Raw genomic sequence first — 13,215 nt, 5'->3', positions numbered from 1 at the left:
TGTAATAGCAATTGCTGTCGCCATCTGTACCTTCTCCACTCATCCATCACTTCATCCATTGACTCATTCATTCCATGAGTAGCTAACCAGCCTTGCCACTGCAACCAGACACCAAGACGGGAGGCCCGAGTTCTTTCTGAATTGGGAACTCACCACAGACTAGATTCCCAGCCAAGCTTTGTAAACTTGCTGTCTTTACCTCACCAGAGGCCGGGGGAAAGGGATGGGAAAAAAATGGACTAGCTTTGGCCGTGCCTCTGGAGGGAAGGCCATGCTCTCAGAGCCTCCAGAGAGGCTATAGGTTGGTCACAGAGGAAGCACAGACCCCAATTTCCGATTCCCAACAGCAACTGAGCCCATGGCACATGCCAAGGAGCTGCTCTTTACTTTGAGATGAACCAGCTCAGCCTTATTTGCGAAGTGGTCCCCAAAGCCTCCACAGGAAGCATAATCTCACCATAAAGAATCCTTATCTTCTCCTGTGACTACTTCTCTCTCTTTTAAGAAATAGTCCGAGTTTGCAGTAAGCAAGCGTCCTCCTCTCTCCCCCGCCTTTACCTGATATTATTTTGGCTTCTGATAATTGCATTAGGTATAGAAACTGACTTTATGATGCTAATAATTATACACGCTTACAAAACAGATGGGTCTGGGATCCGGAGGGGGGAACGTTTATGGACTCGGAAATGAGACGTTTTGTGGGTAGGAAATGGATAGTTATTTCCAGGTTTTATTGCTGTGTTCTGTGGGCTTCTTCTTAAATCTTGTTGATAATACTTTGCCTGAATTGCCTTCCGTGCATTTTGTAGGGCTTAGCTCATCCATCCAGGGTATGCTGGGAAAGTGCCATTAACTAGGACTAGGAGAAGTCAGATACGACATGGGACAAGTCTGTCCACTTGGAAGAAGCACACACCACGAACTTGAGTCTTCCCACCAATGGAAGATGCATGACAGAGGAGCAGCTAATCGTGTACTAAGGCTGGGCAAAAGAGCCCCCAGAATATATGAATCAGAGGAAACCTCAGAAATCATCTGGTCAGCATTTCTCAATCTGGGGTTCCCCAGACCAGTAGTAGGGAGCCTGGTAAAAGTGCAATCATGGGTCCTACACAGACAACTGTCCTTGATTCCAGGTGACCATTGATGGCTAAAGTTTCCTGAGGTTTCACTGACCTGGGCCTGGGGAGATGACTCAGTCAATAAAGAATTTACCACACAAGCACAAAGTCTTGAGTTTGAATCATCAGCACCCATGTGAAAAGATGTGTGTGGTGAGTGTCCATAGTTCCAATCCTGGTGAGACAGACAGGAAGAACCCTGGAGATTACTAGCTTACTGGCCAGACAGTCTAGCCAAATTGGTGAGCTCCAGGTTCATTGAGAAACCCTGTCTCAAAAAAATCAAGTGGAAAGTAACAGAGGAAAACTCTTACTGACTTCTGGCTTAAACACACACACACACACACACACACACACACACACACACACACACACGAGAGGAAGAGAGAGAAAGAGAGAGAGAGAGAGAGAGAGAGAGAGAGAGAGAGAGAGAGAGAGGCTGGTCTGAGCTGGTCATACTGGGGTGTGCTTGTATTTCCAGTATTTGCTAAGCAGAGGCAGGAGCATCACTTCAAGTTTGTGGGCAGCTTGATTTCCATAGCAAGTTTCAGGCCAACCAAGACTACGTAGTAAGAACGTTCTCAATCCCCTCAAAACCACAAAAATTACCTGCACTAGTTCAATCCCTTCATATGAGAAATGAGTGAACTAAAGCCCAGAGGTGTTAAGTCACCCAGCCAGTGAGTGGACCCCACACTGGCTTTCTCCTCAAAGTATCCTGTCACTACAGAGTGAGATACGCAACGAAACTGATAAACTCTCAAGCTATAGGGTTCACATAAATCACATGGAGATCTGGAGGAAATGCAGCCCCAGGTTAAGTGGTCATGACGTGCAGGCCAAGCGCCCACATGTGTAATAGGGGCTCCTGTCAATGGCTCCACTGGCCCACCATCAAGAAAGAGCTGCTGGCCAGAGGGCGGGGCCCAGATGCACTGGCCAACTCCCTCACTATACTCTCACCTCCTTGTCTTGTATACAGGACAAACCAGCCGTTTCTCTTATCCAAAAGAAGATGGTCTCAGCCCTCCTGGATATTTTCAGGGAACTTCCAAACTATCCCCAACTAAAGAGCACCCGGGGCCTGTGCAGCATCCTAAAACCCCACAAAAGGATCCATATGTGACCTTCTACTGGGGGTGCTCCATCAGGAAGGACAATTTCAAGAGGACGTTAGCCCTACTACATGTTCTGCAGCTTCGTATTAGTAATAAAAATACCCAAGCACGATGTAAACAATGTGGTATACGATTTCATTACAATACAGGTGTATCCAGTCAAGTCATCCCTAACGAACCCCTCCCCCTTCCTCAATGTCTCTGAACTCATAGAAAACAACACCCCACCTTCCCCCAAGGAGATTCTCACTCCCAAGGTCACCAGCACTGCTTCCCAGCATGGATGTTCTTCTCAAACACTCCAATGTCTTCTCAATAAAGAGCTTGCCTGCTGGTCTTCTGTGCCCTTCTATAAATTATTTGACTGACAAGAATAAGAAGCTGTACCAGTGGAACCCGGCCTTCCTGGTTGACCTCTCCTACAATAATCACAGTCTCAAAAGTACTATTCTGGAAACAGCAGCTGTGGGGTTGGGGGAGCCATTGGGTTTCAGGGGTGGTGTTAGTGCTCGTATGGTGTTTTACACAGTCTTCCGTGAAGCCAGTGTATGAGGTAGTGACTGCACCACCCCCTGGGACGCTCCTCTTCATTGTCGTTAGATCTTGGACCAATGGGTCACAGCCCAGGATCTGCTGGCCGCCTCTGACCTGTCTGTTTCTCACCCCACAGGCTCCTGCAGCACCTAGAAAAGAGCTGGTTCCACCATCTCTAAAATGCTTTGCAATACACAAGTAATAGGACCCAGAAACAAGGAAATGCACCTGGAGCCCCCTTTCTTTCAAAGAACTTCTGGGCTAAAAATACACTAGACTATAAGATAAAAATAAAATCCCAGAAGCCATGAGGTCTTTCTTGGTGCTGTTTCTCTTTGTTCCTTGGTAGTGAGGTCCCCTGACATTTGGCCTTGATTGCTCTGCATCCTGTTGAGTGTCATTTCTTCATTCAGCAGGACTCTTGGGGTGCTTTGGAAGTAGAATCCTGGGGATACATAGCTCTGGGGTAAACAGATTTTCTCTTCTTTGCCTCCTTTCTTTCTCCTACCATTGGGGGCTTAAGGAGGGCTGCATTCAAACCTGGCCGAGACTCCTTGTTGGACATATTCACAGCATTTCTTCTCATTGCTCTTGGCTCACCTGACTAACCAGGTGGCCTTGTTTTGTCCCCTTAATTGGGACCACCCCATCTCCAGCCCCCAAACACACCCATTCATCAGCTGCTAGCAGATTGGGATCAGCCTCTTTCACATCTTGTCCCTCTTGGCATCTCCCTCCCTCCCCCTTCCCTCCCCACTAGGTCCCTCTCATAGACACACATTGATAATGAATAAATCTCTTTCAGAGTAGGGAGTGGGCTGGCGTGTCCATGGGGAAGGCCCCGCAGACACAGGCAGGATGGATGGCTGATGGGAGCCGTGCCGTCGGCTCTAATTAACGTATTGTTCTCTGGGCTCCAGCAGGGTTATGGATGAGCTCCGCAAAGCGGCCCACTTAACCTGAGCATCCCAGTCCCAATCTATTACTTTCTCCACTGGCTTCAGCCTGGTATAAAAAGGTTGAGTGTGGGCAAAAAGCCAAGAGAGCTTAATTTGAGGAGTTCCCTAAAGGTACCTGCCCACTTGCTTCTACTGACAGGTTAGCCTATGGGACACCGGGGTTTGTCTCCTCAGTAGGCAAAGAAAATACAACCAAGAGTGCCTGAAAATCTGATCTCAGTCCATGCATACAGAGAGTCGGCTCTGCGGATAGACACAAGAAAGTTACTAGTCGTATGCCAGGGCTGCCTCCTTATGTCGAGCTGAAGCATCGTTTGGCCTCCAACCCAAATCTTCCATTTGCATATCACAGAAAGCCTGTGATCATTAATGTGTCTGCATATCTAAGGGTGTAAATTACATGAGACTCAGATCTCCCCCTCAAGAAGTTTGCCATCTAATGAGGTGATAGGAACTAGTCAAGGATGACCACACAGCAAAGGCCCTTCAAGAGAGAGGCTGTATGGGCACCCAAAGGTGGTGATATAGGGTTGAAATGAGCAGGGATTAACCAAGAGATTTTAGAGGTGGCACTGACAGGCAGGTAAGGAGGGCCACCTGGTTATGGGGCTACAAGGATGAAAAAGACATCACCGTGGGAGCATTTGGTGTGTTTTAGAGGAATCAAGGGTGATTTGTCTGGACAGGCAACATGAGCCCTTGGTTCAAAGGAAGACAAGGGCTCTGTTGATGAATCTGGACTTGAGAGCAGGGCATAACTATGGCTTGCTGAGCAGCAGAGCAGTACGGGGGAGATTGTGTGCGTGGCTAAGAAAGAAGGTTAATCTGTCATGGATATGCAGGAAGGGTGTGAAAAGAGACACTTTGTGGTGTTGAGAGACCAATTAGGAAGTAGGCTGAGATGCAGAATGAGCATGGGGCTTCAGTCTCCAAATTCCAGGGGAAAAGATAGAAGAAGCGAATTCCAGGGACTTTAAGTGAGATGCTCCAAGTTACTGTCAATTACAGATGGTTCTCAGCATGAATGCCTCCCGCCTCCCACGTCCCAATCCAGGGGGGATTTGTCCAAGATCATACAACCAGAAATCAATTTCCAGTGTTCCCAAGTTTATGGTTATCAATCCAGATGAGCTACGATGGCTAGAGTTTTCCAGGTGTCCCCCAGAGCCAAGAGGCTGCAAGGACCCCGCTCACTCCCGACAACTTCAGCAGCTTACTAAGTTTCATCAGGGTATCCCATCCTGATGGTCAGGAGCATGACTTTCTGTCCACCCCACTTCCAATCTTATGGCCGGTGGGGGCCATAGCAGTCTAGTGGAAAACAGAGAGGTTGGAACAAAAGCACACTACTCCCACAGCCTCTTTCCTCTCAAACTTGGGTGAGCTGCGGAGTATCTCTGTGATGTAAGTATCTCAGTCAGGAGATAGGCCTACCTACTTCATGAGGGGGCAGTGAAGATTTAGAGTGTGCATAACAGAGCACACAGAAGTCAACAAAGTCAGGAAACACACTGGTCCCGATTGTTCATCTTATGCACGCAAAGACTTCTAGACCTAGAACAAGAAGCAAACTTGGTTGGTAAAGCCTAAGGCTTCACTGTAAACTATAGAACAGGAGACCACAGAGCCTGGAAGGCCACGGCCTGCATCTGAGAATGTGTGATGATGGGTATGGCTCACCAATATCTGCATTCTCCTCTTCTTCCTACACTTTGAAGTAGACTGTATCTCCCAGCCTCCTTGGTCACCACCTACAGCCACATGACTCTATTCTAAGCTGTGCAGTGTGACCATAGATGGTACGTGCCACCTCCAGGTCTTGCCCAGAAAAGCATACCACATAGGATCCTTGCTTACTGTTTTCCATCCGCCTTTCTAATTGAGATGCTCCAAGAACCTGATGGGCAGAACAGCAACAGGACAGAAGCTGCTTGGGTCCCAGACTACTACTCCTGTAGAGCATCCTAGCACCCTACCAACTCCCACTGAAGAGGCAAAAGCTGGAGAATCTGTGTTGCCCCATTGAGATCTGGGGATGCCCACAGCATTGGCCTACAGTACACTTAAATCATTCACCTTATTTGAGGTCCATAATCCTCCCCTGTAAGGTTGGCAGCTAATACCTACATCATTTGCACTGAAGGGTGAGTTTAATGATAGAACTTGATTAAAGAAGAAGGGCCCGTTCACGCAAGCAGCCAAGAACTCACCAATGTCAATAATCAGTACCGCCTTGTGCAATCTATCCCTTGAGTCACATCCTGGGCCCCTCGTACACCTCAGGGACTTCCAACATTTGAAGGAAAATGGTAGGGTGCATAGAAGGAGGCCACGAAAATTGGCTATTTCCTCCTACTTTCCTTCAGCAAACTGAAAATAAAAATAAAAAATTCTGTCACTTCCTGCATCCCCTTGCCTCCATCCCCGACTCAATATCCACATATACAGACTTTCTTAGCTCTTGGGGTGGACCCAGAGAGGGCACCAAACTGGTCCTGCTGAAGGACCACACTCAGTTTGGAGTAAGTCAGCACCCTTTACTCATCTTTTCAGCAAAGAACCATGGAGGGAGGGGGGAGGTTGTGAATCCATATTGATGCATTTATTGCAAAAGTCAATAAAAATTTGGACTCCGTAACAACCCCACATCCTCAGGTGTGGGGGAAACATCACTACCAAAAGAGTGTCAGCATCACCTTGAGAGGCACCCCGAAGAAGAACATTCATGTGTACCTGGGCACATATGAGTGACGATGAGGGTGTGCTTAAGATGTATTAATACATGTGCATGCATCTAAGACGTGGGTATCCATATGTATATGTTTGGGTCTCTTTAGAGATGTACACACATATATTTATTTGCATGTGTGTGTGAGGTATGTATGTGTGTATATACATGTGCATGTGATTAAGATGTGTCAGTACACACACACATGCATGTATCTCAGTGTGTGTGTGTGTGTGTGTGTGTGTGTGTGTGTGTTTGTGATGCACATGCATGGTTTGGTCTCTTTAGGAGTATAGACATGTATTTGTGTGTTTGTGAGATGTGCATGTGTGTATGTATGTCTGTGTGGATGTGTTTAAAGCACGTGCATCCATGTATGTTAAAAGGTACATGTTTGTGCTTATATGAATGCATTTAAAGTATATACACATATAGGTGAGTTTGAGTGTTTGAGGAACGTGCAGGTATATGTGTGTGAACCTCACACATGTCTTTGTGCATATGTGCATGTGTGGGTGTGTGGGTATTTTGGGTAGGAGGTGACAGGGGGGAGCTGCAGAAATACCTCTAGGCGAGACTTTCACATCTCGTTCCCTCAAGAGGATGCCCTGGAACTACAGTGGATAGGCGATGCGTTACTCTTAACAATGTTCCCAGACCCCTCCTGAATCTTTATCCTGGAAAATGTGGAGCAGGAACCCTGAAGAAGACACGCTTTTTTCCTGGTAAATAAGTGTTCTGCTGCAGAGTGCAGCAGTCTCTGGGCTGGGCTGCACTCCAGGACCTGTCCCCTCAGCTCACGGGGAGGACAATGTATAAGAAAGAACAAGAGAGCCCTCTCGGAACAAAGGCAGCTGGAAGGCCAGGTGGGTGGGGGAGCTGGAGCAGGAGGACTGTGGGCCCTGGGAGGATCTCAATTCTCAGCCCTGCAGGAGGCCGGGGAGAAGTGCTGGCAGCCTGGTGGGCCTGCCAGGTTAGGAACGAGCCCCTGACACAGGGGTTTGCACAGGCGCACAAATGAAAGAAAATCAGAGGAGATGAAACCATACAAATTTCGGGTAATAGAAAGAGAGGAAAGAGATGTGTGTGTGGCCTGGGTCTCAGCTCAGAAAGGTCGGTTCCAAGAAGACGCTGGCCAACTTTATATTACTTTTCAGAAAGCCAGTGAGCTGAAAAATAACTCTCACCTTTTTTTTCTATTATTATTCGTATCTTCAGAGTTTCTTCTTCACATTGTTTTCTGCATCTCGCTTGTTCATTTCTCCCCAGCCTGATTTCATTTGGAGATTTGGCCTGGAGCCTGGAGGGGAAGAAGGTCCTTCTAAGAATGCATTTATTTTGAATCCTCAGCCTCGGCTGTTGCTTCTGCCCAGTCAGAGGGTTGGAAGCAGATGGCAGGGAAGGAAGGGGCTGTGACTTGAGTTAGGGAAGGATGAAGATGGACAAGTCACAGGAACCTGTGTGCCCTTCATGGTAAACATATGCATGTATTTGTGCATGTGTGTTTGTACAAGCCTGAAGGTTCGTGAAAGAGCATACACACGACACAGCACGTCAGTAGGAGTGTGCCTTATTAGCATTACAGATGTGTGTGAGAGGCACCTCCAGTTGTACATTGTTGTGTGACATGTGAGGGGGCACACACACATACCTGTGTGGGTGCTGGCGTGGGCCTGCCCTCCCCTGTGCAGGTGGAAGGGACGTGGGGTGGCTCTCTCTCCTCGGTCTCACTTGAGTCTACAATGGCAGTGACTGACTCCTTCACCTTTTGCCAAGCTCGGTGAGGCGCAGATGTTGTTTGAACCAGGGAAAATGTCAGCCCCCAGGAGGAGCCCAGCTTTAACTTACAGCAAGCCCCTAGGAAGCATGGCAGTGTATTCTGGGTATTGTGCTTCGGGTCCATTTGCATTTGTTCTTTCCAGTAACTAAGGGCTGGTGGGTGGTGTGAAGAAGGGGCACACTTCTCAGTGCCCACAGCTCCTCCCAGCTCTCCTCGAGCCCCTGGTGAGCCTGGCACCAAAGGATGCCACAGAAGGGGTGGTGGGGGGAGAACCCTAATCAGCCTTGCCCTTACCACCACAGCAACCTAGACTTGCTCTTTCTGGCCTGAAGTACCGTCTTCTTGGTTCTAGGTGGGAGACCTCATACTGTAGAGGACAGAAGCTGGGTATACTGTTCACTGTGGCCCAGAATAGGCAGAGCTGGGTTCTGACCATAGCCCTCAAGACTGTCTATCCTATAAACAGCGACAGAGTCCGAGCTTTGCTACCAGCAGAGTGAAAGGTACAGGTGTCTTTCCCCCTCAAAAGTGGCTGCCTTCACTAAGTCCCTAAATTGTGAGCTCTGTGTGACATTCAACTCCTTCCTAGGGGGGACCTCAACGGGTTGTGCAGGAAGTCAGTATGTAAAATAAAACTGTGCTCCAAAGGCCCCATCACCCCGGAAGTATGGTTCATTAAAAACACCATACTATTTAAGCAGCTGGCAAGATTTTGGCCAGCTACTTACTCGAGGGCACAAAGTCAATAAGTAGAAAAGTCAAGTTCACATTTGGTCAGGGGTTCTGCCATCATGGAGGCCACTGCTATGCAGAGCTGGCTTCTAGACTGGACAAGCTGGAAGACAGCGTGTCCAGAGAGAGAAAGAACACCTTAAACTTGTATTCCCCCAGCTCTCCAGAAGACCCAGGCCCAGGACATTCACAGAAAATGTGGAGTCACAGGCTTGTCAGTTGCAAGAAGCCCACAAAGTGGCTTCCTAGTCTATTTCTCAACTGTGACCAATCTGTAACTGTGGAGTGCCAAGGGATGTGAAGGTGGGTGTGACAAGGAGATGCTGTGTGACCACGCTGAGGTCACCTGAACTCAGCATCTACAAGACGGTGACATGAATGGGAGCATAACTTTCAGGGCTGGTGATGTTTGAACACGATGATGGACGTTGGCCAGCCTCAAGTGGTACATCTTCTGCTTCAGTGGCCAGAGTAGCCTATAGGTGGGCTCAGCTAAGATCACCTGTTTTCTTAGTCCTGGAGCCAATGCCCTCACCACCACAGGAAACCAAAGGGTCAAGCCACAGAGGAGAATCCACTGAGCCAGGACCCCAGGCTGAGAAAACTCTAGTGTGGGTTCAGTGGGTTCTGCTCATCCCACCCACTGCACTAAGAAGGCCATGGTCGGCCCTAGAGAAGGTCTCAGCAAGAGGACAGCCCAAAACACCGCCTTTTCCTTAGTACCCTGGCTTCTACCTCCCCAGATGAGAGTTCCCCCACTTTGCAGCTTCGCCAATGCTCATGCACCATAGTAACGGCAAGGTTAGACCTGTTCTGGGAGATGCATCCTCATGTCAGAACATGTTAAGGCACTTGGGTTGCCGTGGCAATGAACTTGATTTCCTAGGGTGAGATTGGACCGTTCCTCTCTGTGTGAACTAGTGGCAGTGGCCCCTCTCTCCAAGGGATGTTAAGGAACTGGGATGAGGTAATTGATGAATTCATATGACCTCTGTAGCCTAATTAGTCTAAAATGAACATAATAGCCCTAGCTGTGTGACCTTGTGCAAATTACTTAAACCTTCTGTGTCTCCATTTCCTTATCTAGAAAATGAGACTAATAATAGTATCTACCTCATAGGGTTAAAAGGGGGATTAAGTGGGATTAACGGAGGATTATGCAAGTTAATATTTATAAGGCACTTAAAACAGTACCTGCTACACGATCAGTGTTCTGTAACTTACAATTATATCCTCGGTGGGATTATTTTTGTTAGCACAGCTCAGAGAGCTGCTAGTCCATTTCACAGATGAGGAAGCTGAGGTGAAAGAGATTGAGCCATGGGTCGGAGACTTGCACCTGAGACTTCCTGACCGCATGTGAGGTTTCATGGCCCTCTCTTGGTGGCTTTGGTGGCTTTTCCTCTGCAGAGACTGCCTAGGAGGACTCTGGATTCCCTCTGTAGTCAGGTTTTATCTGGGGGGAGGGGCGGGAGGAGGTGGCGGACGGGCAGAGGAGGAAGGACAGAGACTTCTGCTTCTCCCAGACGAGAGAGCAGGCTTGGGGGAAGGGATGGCTTGGCATGGCTGGAGCTCCAAGGCTCTCCAAACATTTTGAGATCAGCAGTCCTCCTCTGAGTCTCTGTCTATTAGTCAATTTGGAGGCTGTGGGGTGACCCCTGTGGTTTGGAGAAAGCGAATGTGTATGTGTGTGGTGTGTGTGTGTGTGTGTGTGTGTGTGTGTGTGTGTGTGTGTGTGTGTGTGTTGCAGTGAGGGGATGCAAGTAGAAAAATGGGGAACCCCGACCCATATCATCTCCAGGGCTCAGCTCTCACAGGGGCACTCAAGGAGGACCTGAATGGCAGGGTGCCTTTCAAAGGATCTCCTGCAGATGCTTGGGGAACCTTCTCCAGCCACCTCCACACACCCTGTCACAATCACATACCCTTACATGCGTGGACACACCACACACACACACACACACACACACACACACACACACACACACACACACAAGAAATGATCAAGCACTGAATATCCTCCCATGCTACTTTATACAGCAAATAATTGAACTGTACCCTTGTGGTCTCGGTGAGGAGTTTCATCCATATTCATGCCTCTCGTTTCCTGTGGAAACAACATGCCACACACCCCAGCTCAACCACAAGCTGGAAATCTCAAGCACTAACTCAGCAGGCTCTGGGTCCCCATCCTCCATCAGGGGAGAGGAGATCTAGACGGTGGGTAACCAGCCCGGAGGCTGGCAGAGGCTGGCAGAGGCTGGCAGTCCTGGGCGCTTTCCTGACTTTTTCCCCTCCTGCCTTGTCTTCTCTACTTCCTTCTCTGCTCCCACCCCTCTCCTGCAGAGCCTCCCCAGGCTCTCTGCATCCTTCCCTGCCCTGCCTTCCAGGCCTCCTTCTCCATCCAGCACTGGAAAGTTCCCATCTGCACTGGGAGTTTCAGTTTCCGGCCCAGCTATAATGGGGGGGGGGTGTTGGGGGGGGAGGGGTTGGGGAGGGGGAGAGCCGTGCTGCAGTCGGGAGCTTGGAAGCTGTTTTGGAGTGTGCGTGTCTGTGAATACCAAGCGCGTTAATAGGTTAAAGTAAATCTAAAGTAACATTTGAAAGCACAGAGATGAAAGCAGATCACAGGCCAAAGATCAAACAATCCAGAGCCACTTCTAAGCCTTTTACAGCTGGAGGTTATTAGCATTTGAGAGTGAAGAGCATTAGAGGGAGACAGGGGGGAAAAGTTGGAAGGAATTTTTGTTGTGGAGATAAAAACTGAAAGAGTGACAGCGGAAAGGGAGAACTAGAAAGAGCCTGCCTGCCTCATTTTCAAAACTACGCCGAGAAGACAGCGGTGTGTGTGTGTGTGTGTGTGTGTGGGAGCCCTGTATTTTTAGCTCCTCAGCCAGCATCAGGGCTTGGTGCTGGGCCTTGAGGCCTCCAGGCTGTTCTCTCTCTCTCTCTCTCTCTCTCTCTCTCTCTCTCTCTCTCTCTCTCTCTCTCTCTCTCTCTCTCTCTCTCTCCCCTCCTCCCTTTTCCACCCTTTTCTCCCTCCCCACTCACTCCTCCCCCTTCTCCCTCCCACTCATTGCCCTCCCCACTCCTTCCCCCAGACTTCTAGAATAGAGATATCTGGTTCCCTTCCCTTCTAGGCATGAGACAGAAGGCCCTGCTCTGGGTGGGGAGTGGACAAGCGCGCGCGCGCGCGCGCGCGTGTGTGTGTGTGTGTGTGTGTGTGTGTGTGTGTGTGTGTGTGTGTGTGTGTTTCTGCCGTCACAGTATGACCAAGCCTATCTGCCAACCCTGCTTGCCTCCACACTTCCAATTTAGTCAACACCTATTGCCTAAGCTGCTAGTGTGTGTCAGGCACTACAGGCACTCTGCTAGGTCCTGAGAAAGCTGAGGACGAAAGCTGGTGAGGGTCCGGCTGTGGGGCTATGCTAGGTTAGGGGGGAAGGCAGATGTTAAACCCACAAACTTCGGGTTAGATGCGGGAGGTCGATCACGATCGGTTACCACAGTTCCCTCCTGAAACCACACTAATGGGAGACTCAAATCGGCAAAATCCCACGAGGGAAAAGGAAGTGGAGACTACAGGAATGGGAAGGAAGTGTCTGATTTGGGGGAAGTCATAAGCACACGCTCGTGGGCAACTGACTTCCCAGGATGGAGAAAGCCTGAATGGCCAGCTTGCAGAGGAAAGCGCAGGAGAATAAGAAGACATGTCCCGTGGACCCCGGAAGGTCTGAGGAGTTAGAGGTAGCTGGTGCCCTGGAAGGCAGACAGACAGAGAGACTAGGTCAGCAGGTTGTTCACCTGGCCCATACAGATAGGCAACCAGGCTGAGTGGGAGGGGCCATTCCCAGAAGAAGGTGTATGGGAAGGGAACTGGAAGGCACTTTGGGGACAGAAGGAAAGCATCCGACAATCTGTGCCTGACAGGGCCATTATCAATCCCCTCCCCTAGCCAAGCCTTCAAAATGGAAGCATCCAGTAGACATCTCTCAAAAACTCGGCTTAAGGGAAGAAAGGCGATACTAATTTATGGGTGTCCTCCCAAGAAAATTCAGTTCCGTAACTACTCATCTCACAGTGAAAGCCATCAGTCCAATGGGGCCCACTCATGACCAGACAACTTCAGGCCAGGTTTTCTTTTTCTGTTTTTGTTTGTAAAAATGCATATAAGGAATCAGCAATGCCCTAACTTTTATTTTTGTTTAAGGTTTACTTGTTTTAATTCTATGTGTATGATGTG

The 13,215-nt window shown here is 49.0% G+C and overlaps 1 long non-coding RNA gene across 1 annotated transcript in view; it reads right to left on the bottom strand.

The window, feature by feature from the left end:
• The window catches only part of LOC121830828 (uncharacterized), a 91,322-nt gene extending 80,099 nt beyond the window's left edge, over nt 1-11,223 (bottom strand). Inside the window, exons 1-2 of the long non-coding RNA XR_013052732.1 lie at nt 11,031-11,223; nt 7,648-7,760 (exon numbers count right to left, since the gene is read on the bottom strand). This is a non-coding gene — a long non-coding RNA (uncharacterized LOC121830828). The remainder of the gene's footprint in view (nt 1-7,647; nt 7,761-11,030) is intronic.
• Nucleotides 11,224-13,215: the final 1,992 nt, after the last annotated feature.

Source organism: Peromyscus maniculatus, chromosome 7, assembly GCF_049852395.1.
Source record: "Peromyscus maniculatus bairdii isolate BWxNUB_F1_BW_parent chromosome 7, HU_Pman_BW_mat_3.1, whole genome shotgun sequence".
NCBI lineage: Eukaryota > Metazoa > Chordata > Mammalia > Rodentia > Cricetidae > Peromyscus > Peromyscus maniculatus.
Note: the sequence above shows the minus strand (reverse complement) of the source record. Positions and strands in the feature narration are given on the sequence as shown.